General features: G+C 41.7%; 1 long non-coding RNA gene across 1 annotated transcript; it reads right to left on the reverse strand.

The window, feature by feature from the left end:
• Positions 1–1140: 1140 nt before the first annotated feature.
• Positions 1141–8472, reverse strand: LOC115900067. Its single transcript, XR_004059739.1, has 3 exons — positions 8234–8472; positions 2592–2885; positions 1141–1420 (listed from the first exon to the last, which is right to left on the reverse strand). It is a non-coding gene; the product is annotated as an uncharacterized LOC115900067 (long non-coding RNA).
• Positions 8473–16252: the final 7780 nt, after the last annotated feature.

Genomic DNA, 16252 nt, shown 5'->3' on the forward strand with positions numbered 1-16252 from the left:
GCTGTAGTCATACATGAAAGGAAGAGAGAACACATTTTGAGACTGGGCTTTAATTACGGAACGCTTAGAAATAATTGTCATATTTATTATCTATGCTTCAGGAAGGAGGTACTTTCTTTTTAAGTTATAATGTGATTTTCATAGCAGTTTTACAACAGATTTGTCATTATTTTAATTCTTAAACCAAAGAATAATACTGAAGGAAGACACTTTAGAGGTAAATTTTTTTTTAAATTTTGAAGTAAACACAGTGAATTGTAAAGTTGTATCCATTAAGAATTGGCCTATCCCAAAGGAACCCTCAAAGCTATGCAAATACATGGAAATTAACCTGCTCCTGAATGATCGTTGTGTCAACAACGAAATCAAGATGGAAACTAGAGGGCTGGGCGCGGTGGCTCAAGCCTGTAATCCCAGCACTTTGGGAGGCCGAGACAGGCGGATCACGAGGTCAGGAGATCGAGACCATCCTGGCTAACACGGTGAAACCCCATCTCTACTAAAAATACAAAAAAAAAAAAAAAAACTAGCCGGGCGAGGTGGCGGGCGCCTGTAGTCCCAGCTACTCCGGAGGCTGAGGCAGGAGAATGGCATAAACCTGGGAGGCGGAGCTTGCAGTGAGCTGAGATCCGGCCACCGCACTCCAGCCCGGGCGACAGAGCAAGACTCCGTCTCAAAAAAAAAAAAAAAAAAGATGGAAACTAGAAAATTATTTGAACTGAATGATAATACTGACACAACCTATGAAAACCTTTGGGATACAGCAAAAACAGCACTAAGAAAGAAGTTCATAGTTTTAAATGTCTGCATCAAAAAGTCTGAAACAGCATACACAATATAAGATCACACCTCAAGGAAGTAGAGAAATAAGAGCAAACCAAACTCAAACCCAGCAGAAGAAAAGAAATAATAAAGATCAGAGCAGAACTAAATGAAATTGAAACAAAAAATACATAAGATAAATGAAACAAAAAGCTGATTCATTGAAAATTTAAATAAAATTGATAGACCATTAGCAAGATTAACTGGGAGAAAAAGAGAGATGATGCAAATAATCTCAATTAGAAATGAAATGGGAGTACAACCAATACTGTAGTGGGATTTTTAAGGAATCAGAGAGACCGATGGGGTTCAGGAGGATATTTATTAATTATATAGGTGCACTGGACCAGCTGGATTAACATCCAAAGGATTGAGTCCTGAACAAAGAGTTAAGTTACCTTTTAAGCATTTTGTGGGTGGGGAAGATTTGTGCAGGGGGAAGTATATTACAGAAGCAAGAAACAAAGACAGTTATTTAATTGAGACATGCATGACATTATTTCTTACTTTTCAAGGAAAAAAAATATTTTGCGACTTGAGTTTATCTGTCCAGCAAACTTGCAGCTTCACAGCTAGAGAAACAGGGTCTTCACAATGCCTGGGAAGGGAGGAGAGAGAAAGTTCACCAGGTACAGAAAAACAGGCAATTGGTCTTTAAAGGATTCCAGGTCTTTCTCCTTCTCAGGGGGAACTGGGTTTTCTTACATACAAGTAAGTTTCTGCTTACACACTCTTTAATTTCTTTTCATTCTTGCTCCATTCCCCTCTTTGGTGCTTTGTGTAACAGAGGTGTTAATAGAAAGCACCACTATTTGCCCTCTCCTCACAAAGCTGAGCTTCTTCTTTTACTGGCAGTGGCTGATATTTGGTTAATGCCATCCACTGCACGGTAGTGTGTCGGGCCACTATTGCCTCTGTAGTTGACTGAATACTCCTAATAAACAGGGGTAATAATAATAATAATAAAATAATAATAATAATAATAATAATAAAAGGTAAGGGAGGATGAGGCAGATGCCTAGAATAAGTAAGAACCCACTAATGAGGGTTTTGAATCCTCCAAAGTCTGAGAACCATCCTCCAGACAAGGAATCCAGGAACCACTTGGACCAAATCTGAACTGGAATATGGGCCAACTTGCACATTCTAGCTGTGATTTCCATGACAGCTCAGCCATTATCATTGATTTTCAGGCAACAGTCGGTTAAATGAAATTTTCCACATACTCCTCTTTCCGAGGCTAAGAGGTAATCTAAAGTCCATCTATTTTGATATATAGCATTCCTCATTTGTGTTGCTCGTATTGCCAATAAATTTAGTGCCCTTGATGTTTTATTGGTAATAATTTCTAGGATTGCCTGCAACCTTATGATGCAATTGAGCATATAGATGGGGGTACGGTACCCCCATGACCCGTCTTGTGCCCAGGTAGCTGGCCCATAGAATTTAATAATTTTTTCAGGAGGCCATTTATTACTTTTTTGGTCTCCTATGTCCACATCCTGTTTGATATTTGTGTCTATTTTTGTGATTATGCTTCTTTTAGTTCTTCTTTTATTTTCATCATAAACTAGATATCTTAAGAGTTTTTCTTTTAGTATAGGCAGAAATAGTAATATTAGTGTATGTAATAGAAATATGCTTATATTACACAGAGGCACAGTAAACCTTCCTCTGGGCATAGACATTAGCAGCATTTGCAGTAATAACATAACAACAAAACAATTAGTGTTGACAGAATTATGACTAGGCTTATAAATTGTATTTACATTTACTTATCCGGAGATGGTCCTCTTAACTTAGGCTGTGCATAGACTAGTCAGCTTCCACGATGTGATTAGAGTAGAGCTTGCAGATCCTCAAGCTTCAGCTGTGCATAGACTGACCAGCCTCCAGAGTGGTCAGAGCAGGACAGTTGTCCTTACTGGTGGCTGGGTTTCACCGTAGGACTATTCGGGTGGGGCGATCTGGGTCTTGTTGGCTACTCCACTGGTCGTCATCGGGAGTCATTGCTGCCGCTGGTTTTAGCCGGCTATGGGGAATCCAAGGTGTGACACCTGCAACTTTAACAGCAGTGGGAGTAGACATGATCACAATATGGGGGCCATCCAATAAGGGCCCCAGGATTGTTGGATTCCATCTTCTAACCCAGATAGAGTCCCCCAGCTTATGTGGATGCACTGGGTCTGTTAGACTTATACGTATCCTTTCCTTACCCAGCCTTGCACCTCCTGCATTGCCACTTCCAAAGCCTGCATCTGTCTTCTAAGGGTTAGCTCTCCTAACTTCTTTAAATCCTCTCTAATTGATTAGTGATTGGGGGTGGCCTTCCAAACAATATTTCATAGGACGAATACCCAGTTTGTTTTGTAGGCATACACCTGACTTGGAGGAGGACCATTGGCAAGACCTGATCCCACCGTAAGTGAGTTTCATGGCAAAACTTTTTTAGTAGCTGTTTGAGTGTCTAGTTCATCCATTCCACCTTCCCTGAACTTTGTGGTTGGTAGGCTGTGTGTAGTTTCCATTTGATCTTTAAATGTTGAGCCAGCTATTGTACTACTTCTACCACATATGCAGGACCATCGTTTGATCCTAGGGTTGAGGCAATCCAAACCTTGGTATGATGTCTTTTAGTAGCATCTTTGTTACCTTTTGTGCCTTTTCGGTTCTGGTGGGGAAGGCCTCAACCCACCCCAAGAAGGTGTAAACAAACACTGGCACATACCAGTAACCTCCTGCTCGAGGCAACTCAGTAAAGTCTACAAGAAGGTTCTCACAAGGCACAGCTCCCATTTCCTGAATTTCTGGGGGTCCAGTAGGTCCTTATTTTGGATTATTCTGGGCACAAGATAGACATGCTCACAAACAGCATGGGTGATGGCACAGAGCCATGGCCCATAGAAGTGTCGACCTATCAAAATCTCTAGGGCCGTCCTTCCAATGTGTGTTCCTTGATGGATCTGCTTCACAAACCTTGGGGCTACTGTCTCTGGGATGGCTAGCCTCCCGTCAGAGAACAGTCACAATCCACCTTTAATATATTTCCCTGTTTCCTAACCAAACCAAGCTTTTTCACTTGAAGAGTAATTGGGTACCTTCAGCAAAAGGGGCTCTATAAGGAGAGGCATTGCTCGAGTTCTTTGTTCCGGTAAAGTCTTGCTCATTGCTTCCCACCTAGCCTCTCAGTCTGTCTTTCTGTTGCTTTGCACCTCATAGCTTTTCCCAATTTGGTGTCCTTTGTAATGAATGACAACCACCTTCTCCAGAGCCCATATGGCTTGTAATAATTGTAAAATTTTCCTCTTTATTTTTTATTTCTTTTCCTTTAGTAGTTAAAAGTCCTCTCTCTTTGTATATTGCCCCAGGGGCATGCAGGGTTGCAAAAGCATATTTTGTGTCAGTATATATGTTTATTTTCTTCCCCTTGGCCAATAACAGTGCTCTGGCTAATGCTGTTAATTCAGCCTTTTAAGCAGAAGTCCCAGAAGGTAAGGCTTGAGCCTCAACTACCGAGTGTTGGGTCACGACTGCATACCCTGCATATCACACCCCATCTGTTATGAAACTGCTACTATCAGTGAATTATTCAACATCTGGGCTCTCCAAGGGGGTATCTCTGAGATTTTCCCAGCTTGAGAACATTTTGTCCACCATATTTATGCAACAATGGGGAAGGTACTGCCAGCAGTGAGGCAACCCACCGTCCTTCCAGTCGGGTTCTTCCACAGGCAGCAGGGCAGCTGAGTTAAAGGTATTTACAGTCTCTAGTGTTATCTGGGAATTTTCACATGAAAGTCCTTGATACTTTAGCATTCTAGAGTTAGACAGCCAACGATGTCCGCTTTGCTCCATTAAGGTGATGACAGCGTCACACCCGAATTATTAACTTCGGTTGGTTGCGGTAGCTGCCAACGCCCTGAGGCAGTGGGGCCAACCTAAGGCCACCAAGTCCAGTCTTTTGGATAAGTATGCTACCGGCTGATGCAAAGAGCCCAAGAACTCAGTTAAGATTCCAACTGCTATTCCCTTTTGTTCATCCACATAGAAAAAGAAGGACTGTTTTATATCTGGCAACCCTAGTGCTGGGGCCTGGATGAGAGCTTCCTTTATATCCTTGAAGGCCTTTTCCTGTTCCTTTTCCAGTAGGAGGGGCTCTCTTTCCCCCACTTTGGTAGCCTCATGTAAGGGCCTTACTACAAGAGAGAAGTCTGTAATCCAGATTCAGCAGAATCCCACCACGCCTAGAAATTCCCTGACCTGCTGCCTTGTAACTGGGGTGGGCAATGCACATACGGCCTCCTTGCGTGCATTTCCAAGCCTGTGCTGGCCTTGGGTTACCATGAATCCTAGATATCCAACCTCTCGAAAACAGACTTGAGCCTTATCCTTGGACACTTTATAGCCAGCTACACGTAGCAGGTGAAGAAACCTCTCTATTCCTTGGAGGCATTTCTCCCTCCTGGGGTCAGGGAATACAAGTGGACCCGCACTGAGGCAGTGTGGGGGTTAAGCTCCACTACCACCGGGGGTCTGTTTACAGCAAGTCCAGGGCGGTTGTCCTCAGCCCATATACCTGGTACCTTGAAAAGCATTCCCTACATATTTTGTAGGTCTGGCTCCGGCAGCATCCTGGTACACAGTTCATAGAGCCGGCATTCCTCAGCCCTTGGGACAGTTAGAGTCAACACCATTGCCTTTGGCTTCCCTATCTCTAGGGTCATATTCCTTTAGGTGTAAAGAAAATTTGTGCCTGCAGTTTCTGGAGTAAGTCCCTTCCTAACAAGGGCACTGGGCAATTTGGCATATGTAGAAACTCGTGCTGCACCTCCTGTCCTCCAATAACACCCCTCCTGGATTTACAAAAAGGTCTATTTTCTTTGGCCCCAGTAGCCCCTACGATAGTAGCACAGTTCTTTTTTGGGGGCTAACTGGGTAAGTGACCACAGAGAAATCAGCACTGGAATCGACCAAAAAATCCATTAACCGGCTCCCTACTTCCGTAGAGACCATAGGCTCCCTGGGGCCTTAAAATATGGAGCCTGGTCTTTCTCAGTTCTCAAAATTCTCAGCCCCCACTACGCTGATCAGATCAGACTCTGCCCTTGAGGTGCCACGACTAGCAGCCAAATGCTGCAGTGGGGTGTTAGACCATTGACCATCATCTCCATCCTTTTCCTTTTCGGGGCACTCGTCTTTCCAATGGCCCATTTGCCTGCATCTTGCACATTGGTTCCTGTCCAACCGGGACTGGCTTTCCTCTCCGGGTCTTGTCTGCCTTTTTCCCCAGCCTCTGCCTCAGCCACGCCCTCTAGCAAATCCAGGGTTACTTGCTGCTAGTGCAGCAGCTATAAATTGAGCCATCTCTTTGTTTCTGTTTCTGGTTTTTCTTTCTTCCCTTTTCTCCACTTCCTCCTTCCAGTTTATGTATACTTTGTTTGCTATTTCCGGGAGTTCACTAATATTTTTCCCGCAAAGCCTTCCAACTTCTGAAGCTTTCGTCTTATGTCTCCCTGAGCTTGCCCGACAAAGGTCATATTTATCATATTTTGGTTTTCAGGAGCCTCTGGAATAATTGGAGTGTACAGCCTATACGCCTCACAAAGCCTTTCATAGAATGCGCTGTGGCTTTCATCAGGTTTTTGGCACACTTCTGATATTTTACTCATATTCACTGCCTTCCTTCCTCCGGCTGTTATCCCATTCAGGAGTGCCTTTCTAAATAGCTGCAGCCCTTCCATGCCCCTTGCCTCATTTGGGTCCCAGTTAGGGTCCTCATTTGGGTATTGCTCCTTGGCAAACTGTTGTGGGTTAGGGGTGGCCTCTGGGGCTTCCCTTTCTAACTAGCTGAGAGCTGCCTGATTAACTCTCCTATGCTCCTCTGTATTAAACAAAGTTAGCAAAGGTTACTGACCATCTGGCCAGGTTGAGCTATGTGTCATAATAATAGAATCCACCAAACCAATGAGAGCCTGAGGCTTTTCTGTCTAGCAGGGGGTGTGCTGTTTCCAACTTAAGAGATCAGTAGTGGAGAAAGGCTGATAAACGTAAAGCCTAGGGCTGCCTTGTGTCTGCCCCTGGTGATCATAAACTGGTGTACTGATCTCTCAAAGTGGCATCTGCAAAGCCTATGGTTGGCCGGAGTGGAGGCACCCAGCTGCCTCCTCACCCTGTCCATCTTCCTTGTTTTTTTCTAATGGGGGCTTCTGTTCCTCTTGCCGGGGTAGATTGAGCCTAATTTTTCTCTGAGCCTGACTCTCCGGATGCTTCTGGCTCTGCCTCCTGCCTTATTCTGGCCAAAGATGGGTAGACTGTCACATATGGGGGTGGAAATTCCCTTTCTTCAGGCGGGGTCTGAAGAACTGGTTTAGGCTGAGGCTTCAGGGATTCCTTTTCCTGGGAGATGCTATGGGCTTTAGGTTCCTCTGCTTTCTTTGGTTGGGCTGCCCAAGCCACTAATGCCTTGCAATATCCCTCTAGGCAGGGCTGTAACTACTTGGGGTGAGTTTGTGCCACGTTGAGCCAAGAGTCTATATAGGGAAACTGGTCTGGGTATCCTGGTTGTCCTCCAACTTCAGTGACTACCTTAAACACATGGCCAATTAATTCCCTCTCTATTGTACCTTCAGAGACCCAACCCACATTGAAAGCAGGCCAATCTATTTCACAGTATGTCTTTAACTTTTGAGCATCCAGTTTCATCCCATAATCACCTCTAAATCCTGTTTTAAAATTCTTTATCATGCATTCCAAAGGAGTCGGTTTGGATGCTTTTCCTCCCATTTCCTTCCTTGTAGCGCACTTTCACTCTCAGGTCCACCAGACCGGGTCCTGTTACGGGAGTTTTGGACACTGCTTAGCCAGGAACATGCCTTCCCCTGTCACAGCCTGCTGCGGCTGTGGAGCTGATAGGTCAGCCATATGCAGCGTCCTAGGTCTGATTTCCCCAGCACTCACCTTGGAGCACACAGCCCGCGCTAAGGGATCTGTGCCTCCCCATGCCATTCCCAACATTGGCCTCTCCCAAAACCACCTCTTTCACACATCTCCCCTATCCCAGGACTCTTCATCAGACGAAACAAGCCTCTCTCATGTCCCAGGTGGGTTCATATGTACCCACATACTCCCAGTTGGGGCGGCAAACCACTCTTGCCACCCTGCCAGCAAGCTCTACGTTGCTGCACTTGCCGCTCTATTGGCCCATTTCCTCCCTTTTTCCAGTTCCTGTCTCCAGATCCAGTGAACCACTTTCACTTTGTTAGTGGGGACACGAGGTTCATCCAAATTGGTAGGCCACTCCTGCGGCCCCCAGCCACTCTGGATTGGATTAGTGGTCGTTCCCCAGGAGGTGATCAAACTCCCCTTCGTCCTTATGGGATGGGCTCCCCTGCCTTGGGTCCTTGCTCCTTACCACAGTTCCTGAAGTGCTGGTATTGTCCTGCAGCCCTGTCACTGGTTCCGTTGCACTGCCGAGCAGGGCACCAGGATGCAGGAAGAGTCAGTTTCCGTCCAGCTGAAGCTCCCCTACAGTGCACCTTGGATGCCAGGTCTCCCCTGGCCCTAGGGTTCTAGTCTCACAGGCAAAGGAGACAGTAAATCTGTCGACTCCAATCCCGATGAACCTCCAGAAAAGTAGCAGGATTTTCAAGGAATCAGAGACCGATGGGGTTCAGGAGGATATTTATTAATTATTTAGGTGCACTGGCCCAGTCTGATTAACATCCAAAGGACTGAGCCCTGAACAAAGAGTTAAGTTATCTTTGTTGTTGTTGTTGTTGTTGATGATGGAGTCTTGTTCTGTCACCCAGGCTGGAGTGCAGTGGCATGATCTTGGCTCACTGTAAGCTCCACCTCTCAGGTTCATGCCATTCTCCTGCCTCAGCCTCCCGAAGTTACCTTTTAAGCATTTTGTGGGTGGAGGGGAGATCTGTGCAGGGGGAAGCATATTACAGAAGTGAGAAACAAAGACAGTTATTTAATTGAGGCATGCATTACATCATTTCTTACTTTTCAAGCAAACATATGTTTTGCAACTTGAGTTTATCTGTCTAGTGACCTTGCAGCTGCACAGCTAGGGAAACAGGGTCTTCACAATGCCTGGGAAGGGAGGAGAGAGAAGGCTCACTAGCTACAGAAAAACAGGCAGTTAGTTTTTAAAGGACTCCAGCTCTTTCTCTTTCTCAGGGGGAGCTGGGTTTTCTTACATACAACTGAGTATCTGCTTACACACTCTTTAATTTTTCATTCCTGTTCCAATACCACAGAAATACAAAAAGATTATTCAAGGCTACTATGAGCACCTTTACATGCATAAACTAGAAAACCGGGAGGAGATGGATAAATTCCTGGAAATATACAACCCTCCTAGATTAAACCAAGAAGATGTAGAAACTCTGAACAGGCCAATAACAAGCAGCAAGAATGAAATGGTAATAATAATAATAATAAACTGCCAACAAAAAAACAGTCTAGGACTGGATGGATTCACAGCTGAATTCTACAAGACATTCAAAGAATTATTACCAATTTTGTTGCCACTACTCCAAAAGATAAAGAAAGAGAGAATTCTCCCTGAATCAGTCTATGAATCCAGTATCACCCTTATACCCAAACCAGGAAAGGACATAACAATAAAAGAAAAATACAGATTACAAATATCTCTAATGAACATACATGTCAAAATTCGCAACAAAATACTAGCTAACCAGATCCAAGAGCATATCAAAAAGATAATCCACCGTGGTCAAGTGGGTTTCATACCTGAGATATAAGGATGATTTAACATATGCAAATCCATAAATGTGATACACCACATAAACAGAATTAAAAATAAAACTCACATGATTATCTCAATATACACAGAAAAAACACTTGAGAAAATCCAGCATCCCTTTATGATTAAAACCCTCAGCATAATCGGCACAGAAGGGATAGACATTAAGGTGATAAAAGCCATCTATGACAAACCCAGAGCTAACATTATACTGAATGGGAAAAGTTGAAAGCATTTTCCCTGAGAACCAGAACGAGACCAGGATGCCCACTTTCACCACTTCTATTCCAGTAGTACGAGAAGCCCAAGCCAGAGCAATCAGACAAGAGAAAGAAATAAAGGGCATCGAAATCAGTAAAGAAGTCAAACTGCTGCTATTTGCTGATGATATGATAATATACCTAGAAAACTCATCCAAAGACTCATCCAAAAAGCTCCTAGAACTGATAAATGAATTTAGTAAAGTTTCAGGATACAAAATTAATGTACACAAAGAAGTAGCACTGCTATACACCAACAGTGACCAAGCTAAGAATCAAATTAAGAACTCAATCCCTTTTACAATAGCTGCAAAAAATAAAATGAAATACTTAGGAATATACCTAACCAAGGATGTGAAAGACCTCTACAAGGAAAACTACAAAACACTGCTTAAAGAAATCATAGATGACACAAACAAATGGAAACAGTTCCCATACTCATGGATGGGTAGAACCAACATTATGAAAATGTCCATACTGCCAAAAACAATCTACAAATTCAATGCAATTCCCATCAAAATATCACCATCATTCTTCACAGAACTAGAAAAAACAATCTTAAAATTCACAGGGAACCAAAAAAGAGCCTGCATAGCCAAAACAAGACTAAGCCAAAAGAACAAATCTGGAGGCATCACTTTACCTGACTTCAAACTGTATTATAAGGCCATAGTCAGGCAGGCTCAGTGGACCAGTGACTCGGGAGGCTGAGGCAGGAGAATTGCTTAAACCCGGGAGGCAAAGGCTGCAGTGAGCAGAGATCACGCCACTGCATTCCAGCCTGGGTAATAGAGCAAGACTCTATCTCAAGAAAAGAAAAGAAAAAAAGGCCATGGTACTGGTATAAAAATAGGATAGGCATGGCTGGGCACGGTGGCTCATGCCTGTAATCCCAGCACTTTGGGAGGCTAAGGTGGATGGATCACCTGAGGTCGGGAGTTTGAGACCAGCCTGACCAACATGGAGAAACCCTGCCTCTATTAAAAATACAAAATTAGCCCAGTGTGGTGGCACATGCCCGTAATCCCAGCTACTCGGGAGGCTGAGGCAGGAGAATTGCTTGAACCCAGGAGGCAGAGACTGCAGTGAGCTGAGTCATGCCATTGCACTCCAGCCCGGCCATCAAGAGCAAAACTCCGTCTCAAAAATAATAGTAATAATATTAATAATAAAATAGGGTAGGCACACAAACCAAAGGAACAAAATAGAGAACCCAAAAATAAAGACAAGTACTTATTGCCAGCTGATCTTCATCAAAGCAAACAAAAATATAAAGTGGGGATAGGACACCCTATCCAACAAATGGTGCTGGGAAAATCGGCAAGTCCCATGTAGAAAAATGAAACTGGATTCTCTGACCTTATACACAAATCAACTTAAGATGGATCAAAGACATAAATCTAAGACCTGATACCATGAAGATTCTAGAAGATAACACCAGAAAAACCCTTGTAGACATTGGCTTAGGCAAAGGTTTTTTTTTTTTTTTTTTTTTTTTGAGACGGAGTCTCGCTCTGTTGCCCAGGCTGGAGTGCAGTGGCCAGATCTCGGCTCACTGCAACCTCCGCCTCCCAGGTTTACGCCATTCTCCTGCCTCAGCCTCCCAAGTAGCTGGGACTACAGGCGCCCGCCACCTCGCCTGGCTAGGTTTTTGTATTTTTTTTAGTAGAGACGTTTCACGTGTTAGCCAGGATGGTCTCGATCTCCTGACCTCGTGATCCGCCCATCTCGGCCTCCCAAAGTGCTGGGATTACAGGCTTGAGCCACCGCGCCCGGCTGGCAAAGGTTTTATGACCAAGAACCTAAAGGCAAATACAACAAAAACAGAGATAAATAAATGTGCCTTAATTAAATTTAAAAGCTTCTGCACAGCAAAAGAAATAATCAGCAGAGTAAACAGACAACCCACAGAGTGGGAGAAAATCTTCACAATCTTTGCATCCAACAAAGGACTAATATCCAGAATCTACAATAAACTCAAGCAAATCAGCAAGAAAAAAACAAACAATCCCATCAAAAAGTGGGCTAAGGCCATGAATAGACAATTCTCAAAAGAAGATATACAAATGATCAACCAACATATGGAAGAATGCTCAACATCACTAATTATCAGGAAAATGCAAGTCGAAACCTCACTCCTGCAAGAGTGTCCATGATCAAAAAATAAAAAAAATTAGATGTTGGCACGGATGCAGTGAAAAAGGAACACTTTTACACTGTTGGTGGGAATGTAAAGTAGTACAACCACTTTGGAAAACAGTGTGGAGATTCCTTAAAGAACTAAAAGTAGATCTACCATTTGATCCAGCAATTTCACTGTGAGGTATCTACCCAAAGAACAAGAAGCCATTATATGAAAAAGCTACTTGCACATGCATGTACATAGCAGCACAATTTGCAATCGCAAAAATATGCCCAAATGCCCATCAATAAGTGGATAAAGAAAATGTGGTATATACATTTATACCATGGAATACTACTAAGTCATAAAAAGGAATGAAATATTGGCACTCACAGCAACTTGGATGGAATTGGAGACCATTATTCTAAGTGAAGTAACTCAGGAATGGAAAACCAAACATCATATGTTCTCACTCATAAGTGGAAGCTAAACTATGAGGACACAGAAGCATAAGAATGATATATTGGACTTTGGGGACTTGGGGAAAAAGGTGGGGAGTGGTGAGGGATAGAAGACTACGTACTGGGTACAGTGTACACTGCTCAGGTGATGGGTGCACCAAAATTTTAGAAATCACCACTAGAGAACTTATTCACGTAACCAAAAACCACCTGTTCCCCAAAAACCTATTGAAATAAAAAATTAAAACAATTTTTTAAAATTCTGAGATTTTCCTCAGAAATGAAAAAAAAATCTTAATATTCATATGAAAGCACAAAATAGCCCAAATGGTTATTGCAATATTGCACAAGAAGATAAAAGCCAGAAATATTATACTTCCTCATTTCAAATCATATATACAAGTTAATTATGTAAAAACAATGTGGTTCTGGCATAAAACTAGACACATAGACAAAGCAAACAAAACAGAAATCTCAGAAACAGATTCACACATACAATGGCAACTATTTTCAATAAAGGCACCAAGAATATACAATGCGGAAAGGACAGTCTCCAATAAATGGTGTTAGAGAAATTGGATATCCACATGCAAAAAAATGAAATTGGATTTTTATCTTACACCATACACAAAAACTCAAAATAGATTAAAAACATAAAAACATAAAACTTGTAGGAAAAAAGCTCCATGACACTGGTCGTAATAATTACTTTTTGAATGTAACATAAAAAATACAAGCAATAAAAGCAAAAGTAAACAAGCCAGACTAAATCAAACTTAAAAGCTTCTGCAGGGCAGAGAAAACAATCAACAAAATGAGAAGGCAACCCAGAGAATGGGAGAAAATATTTTCAAACATATATCCAATAAGGGGTTAATATCTAAATATTTAAGTCCAATTTACATTGTTTTATGGTTTATGCTTTTTTTGTCCTGTTTGAAAAATTGTTGTTTACTTCAAAGGAGTAAAGATTATTGTCTTTCTTGTAAACATTTTGGCACTTTCTATTTTACATTTAGATTAGCAATATATTTGAAATTGATTTCTGTATGTGATGTGAAATAGGGGGATCCAGATAATTTTTCTCCACTGTGGAAATCCAACTGACACAGCGCAATTTATGGAAAAAGATATACTCTTCAATGCTCTGCAGTATTTTCCTTAAATTCAGTAATTGTATATATATTTCTGTTTCTGAACTCTTTGCTCTCCTCCAGTAGTCAGTTTGTCTGTCTGCAGAAATTTTGTACCATCTTTATGATTATAATTTTATAATGGATCTGGGTCTCTGGCAATGTAAATGGTCAGTTTTATTATTTTCTTCAAGATTGGCTTCTGTTTTAGAAACTAGAAACCCTCCCTGTTTGAGTAGGGCATCACAAACCATCCTGCTTCAAGAGAGCCTGCGGGTCTGACTGCAGCTTCAGCTCTGGCCTGGAGTTCCGGGGCTTCTGCTCTGTGGGGTATCAGTCTGTATGTTCCTTTTTACATAATAAAAATTGGTGTATTCTGGGGTGGCAGGATCCGGGGTTCACCTGCAGATGAGCAGGGCAGGAAAAGCTTGATGGGTTGTCAGGAATCTGGTTGTTGGCCTTAAAGGGAATTAATTTGGGGCCCTGTTCCTGGATTTGGTAGGCAGCCTGTATGTAAGGCTGAAGTGCGTTTGGCCAGAGCATGGGCTAGAGTGCTTTCACCCTGCTATACAGACAATGCCAGTCTCACTTTTCCTAACTTTTAAGAATAAAATGAATAAACTTTTATGAATAAACTTAATAAACTTTTAAGAACAACAACAACAACAAAAAGAAACTAGAAAACCTATAAGAAATGGATAAATTCCTGAAAACATACAACCTTCCAAGATCAAACCAGGAAAAATTCAATACCTGAATAAACTGATAATCAGTTCCAAAACTGAATCTATTAATAAAAATCCTACCAACCAGAAAAACCCCTGGACCAGATCATTCACAACTGAATTCTACCAGACATATAAAGAGGAGCTGGTACCAATCCTACTGTAACTATTCTAAAAAATCAAAGAAGAAGGACTACTTCCTAACTCCCTCTGTGAGGCCAACATCATTCTAATACCAAAACTTGACAAAGACACAATGAAAAAAGAAAACTTCAGGCCAAAATCTCTGATGAACACAGATGAAAAAACAAACAAACAAAGCAAAAAGAAAAGAAAAGAAATCCCTAATAAAATACTACCAAATTGAATACAGCAGCACATTAAAAAGCTGATCCACCACAATCAAGAAGGCTTTATCCCTGGGATGCAAGGTTAGGTCAACATACACAAATCAATTAATGTGATTCATCACATAAGCAGATCTAAACACAAAATCTACATGATATCTCAATTGATGCCGAAAAGGCTTTCAACAAAATTCAACATCCTTTTATGTGAAAAATCTTAAACAAACTAGGCCTCAAAAGTACTTACCTCAAAATGATAAGAACCCACTATGAGGCACCAACAGCCAACATTATGCTGAACAGGCAAAAGCTGGAAACATTTGCCTTCCTACATCTACAGAACTTCCTATGTCTACAGAGTAGAGATAGCTATGAAATGTTCTGTATACCTTTAATTTTATACAATACTCCTGGCCCTTAAAGCCAGAATGACCCATCCATGCCTTGTGTCTTCTCTTGCCCATAAAAGAAAGCCTTAAATTCTTGCTGATGTTAAACCAAATATTCTGGTCATTCCTGAGCTACAACACTCCCTCTTATCCTTTTAAACCCTGACCTTATTTGGGTTGAACCCATTTTACTGAATTTAGAATTCATGGCTGCTTTAAATTTGGCTTCAGCTTTCCTGTTGTTTTTCTGTGTTAGCCCCGCTTAAGAAAGAACATGTTTCTCCAGGAATGAAATAAGCATGCAAGGAACATGATAAGGAAGCCTACTCTCACCACTCCTATTCAACATAGTACTGGAAGTCCCAGCCAGAGCAATCAGGAAAGAGAAAGAAATAAAAGTATCTAAATATGAATAGAGGATCTCAAACAATCTCTCTTCACGGACAGTATGATTCTATACCTAGGAATCCTCATAGTCCATTTCCAAAGGCTCCTAGATCTGATAAACAACTTCAGCAAAGTTTCAGGATACAAAATTTATGTACAAAAATTAGTAGCATTTATATACACCAATAAGGCCCAAGCTGAAAGCCAAATCAAGAATGCAATTCCATTCAAAATAGCCACAGAAAGAATAAAATACCTAGGAATACAGCTTACCAGGGAGGTAAAAGATCTCTACAACAAAACTTACTAAAACACTTCTTAAAGAAATCAGAGATGGCACAAACAAATGAAAACACGTTCCGTGTTCATGGATAGGAAGAATCAATATTGTTAAAATGGCCATACTACCCAAGGCATTTTACAGATTCAATACTGTTCCTATCAAACTAGCAACAACATTTTTATATAATTAGAAAAACTATTCTAAAATTCATAAATTTTATGAAACGAAATTCATAAATTTTGTGAAACAAAAAAAGAGCCTGAATAGCCAAAGGAAGCCTATGCAAAAAGAACAAAGCTAGAGGCATCACACTACCTGACTTCAAACTATACCACAAGGCTACAGTAACCAAAACAGCATGGTATTGGTACAAACACAGACACATAGACCAATGGAACAGAATAGAGAATTCAGAAATAAAGGCATATGTCTATAATCATCTATTCTTTGACAAAGTTTACAATAACAAGCAATGGGGAAAGGGCTCCCTATTCAATAAATGGTGCTAGGATAACTGACTAACCATGTGCAGAAGACTGAAACTGAATCC

This window comes from Rhinopithecus roxellana, chromosome 10 (genome assembly GCF_007565055.1).
Source record: "Rhinopithecus roxellana isolate Shanxi Qingling chromosome 10, ASM756505v1, whole genome shotgun sequence".
Lineage (NCBI taxonomy): Eukaryota > Metazoa > Chordata > Mammalia > Primates > Cercopithecidae > Rhinopithecus > Rhinopithecus roxellana.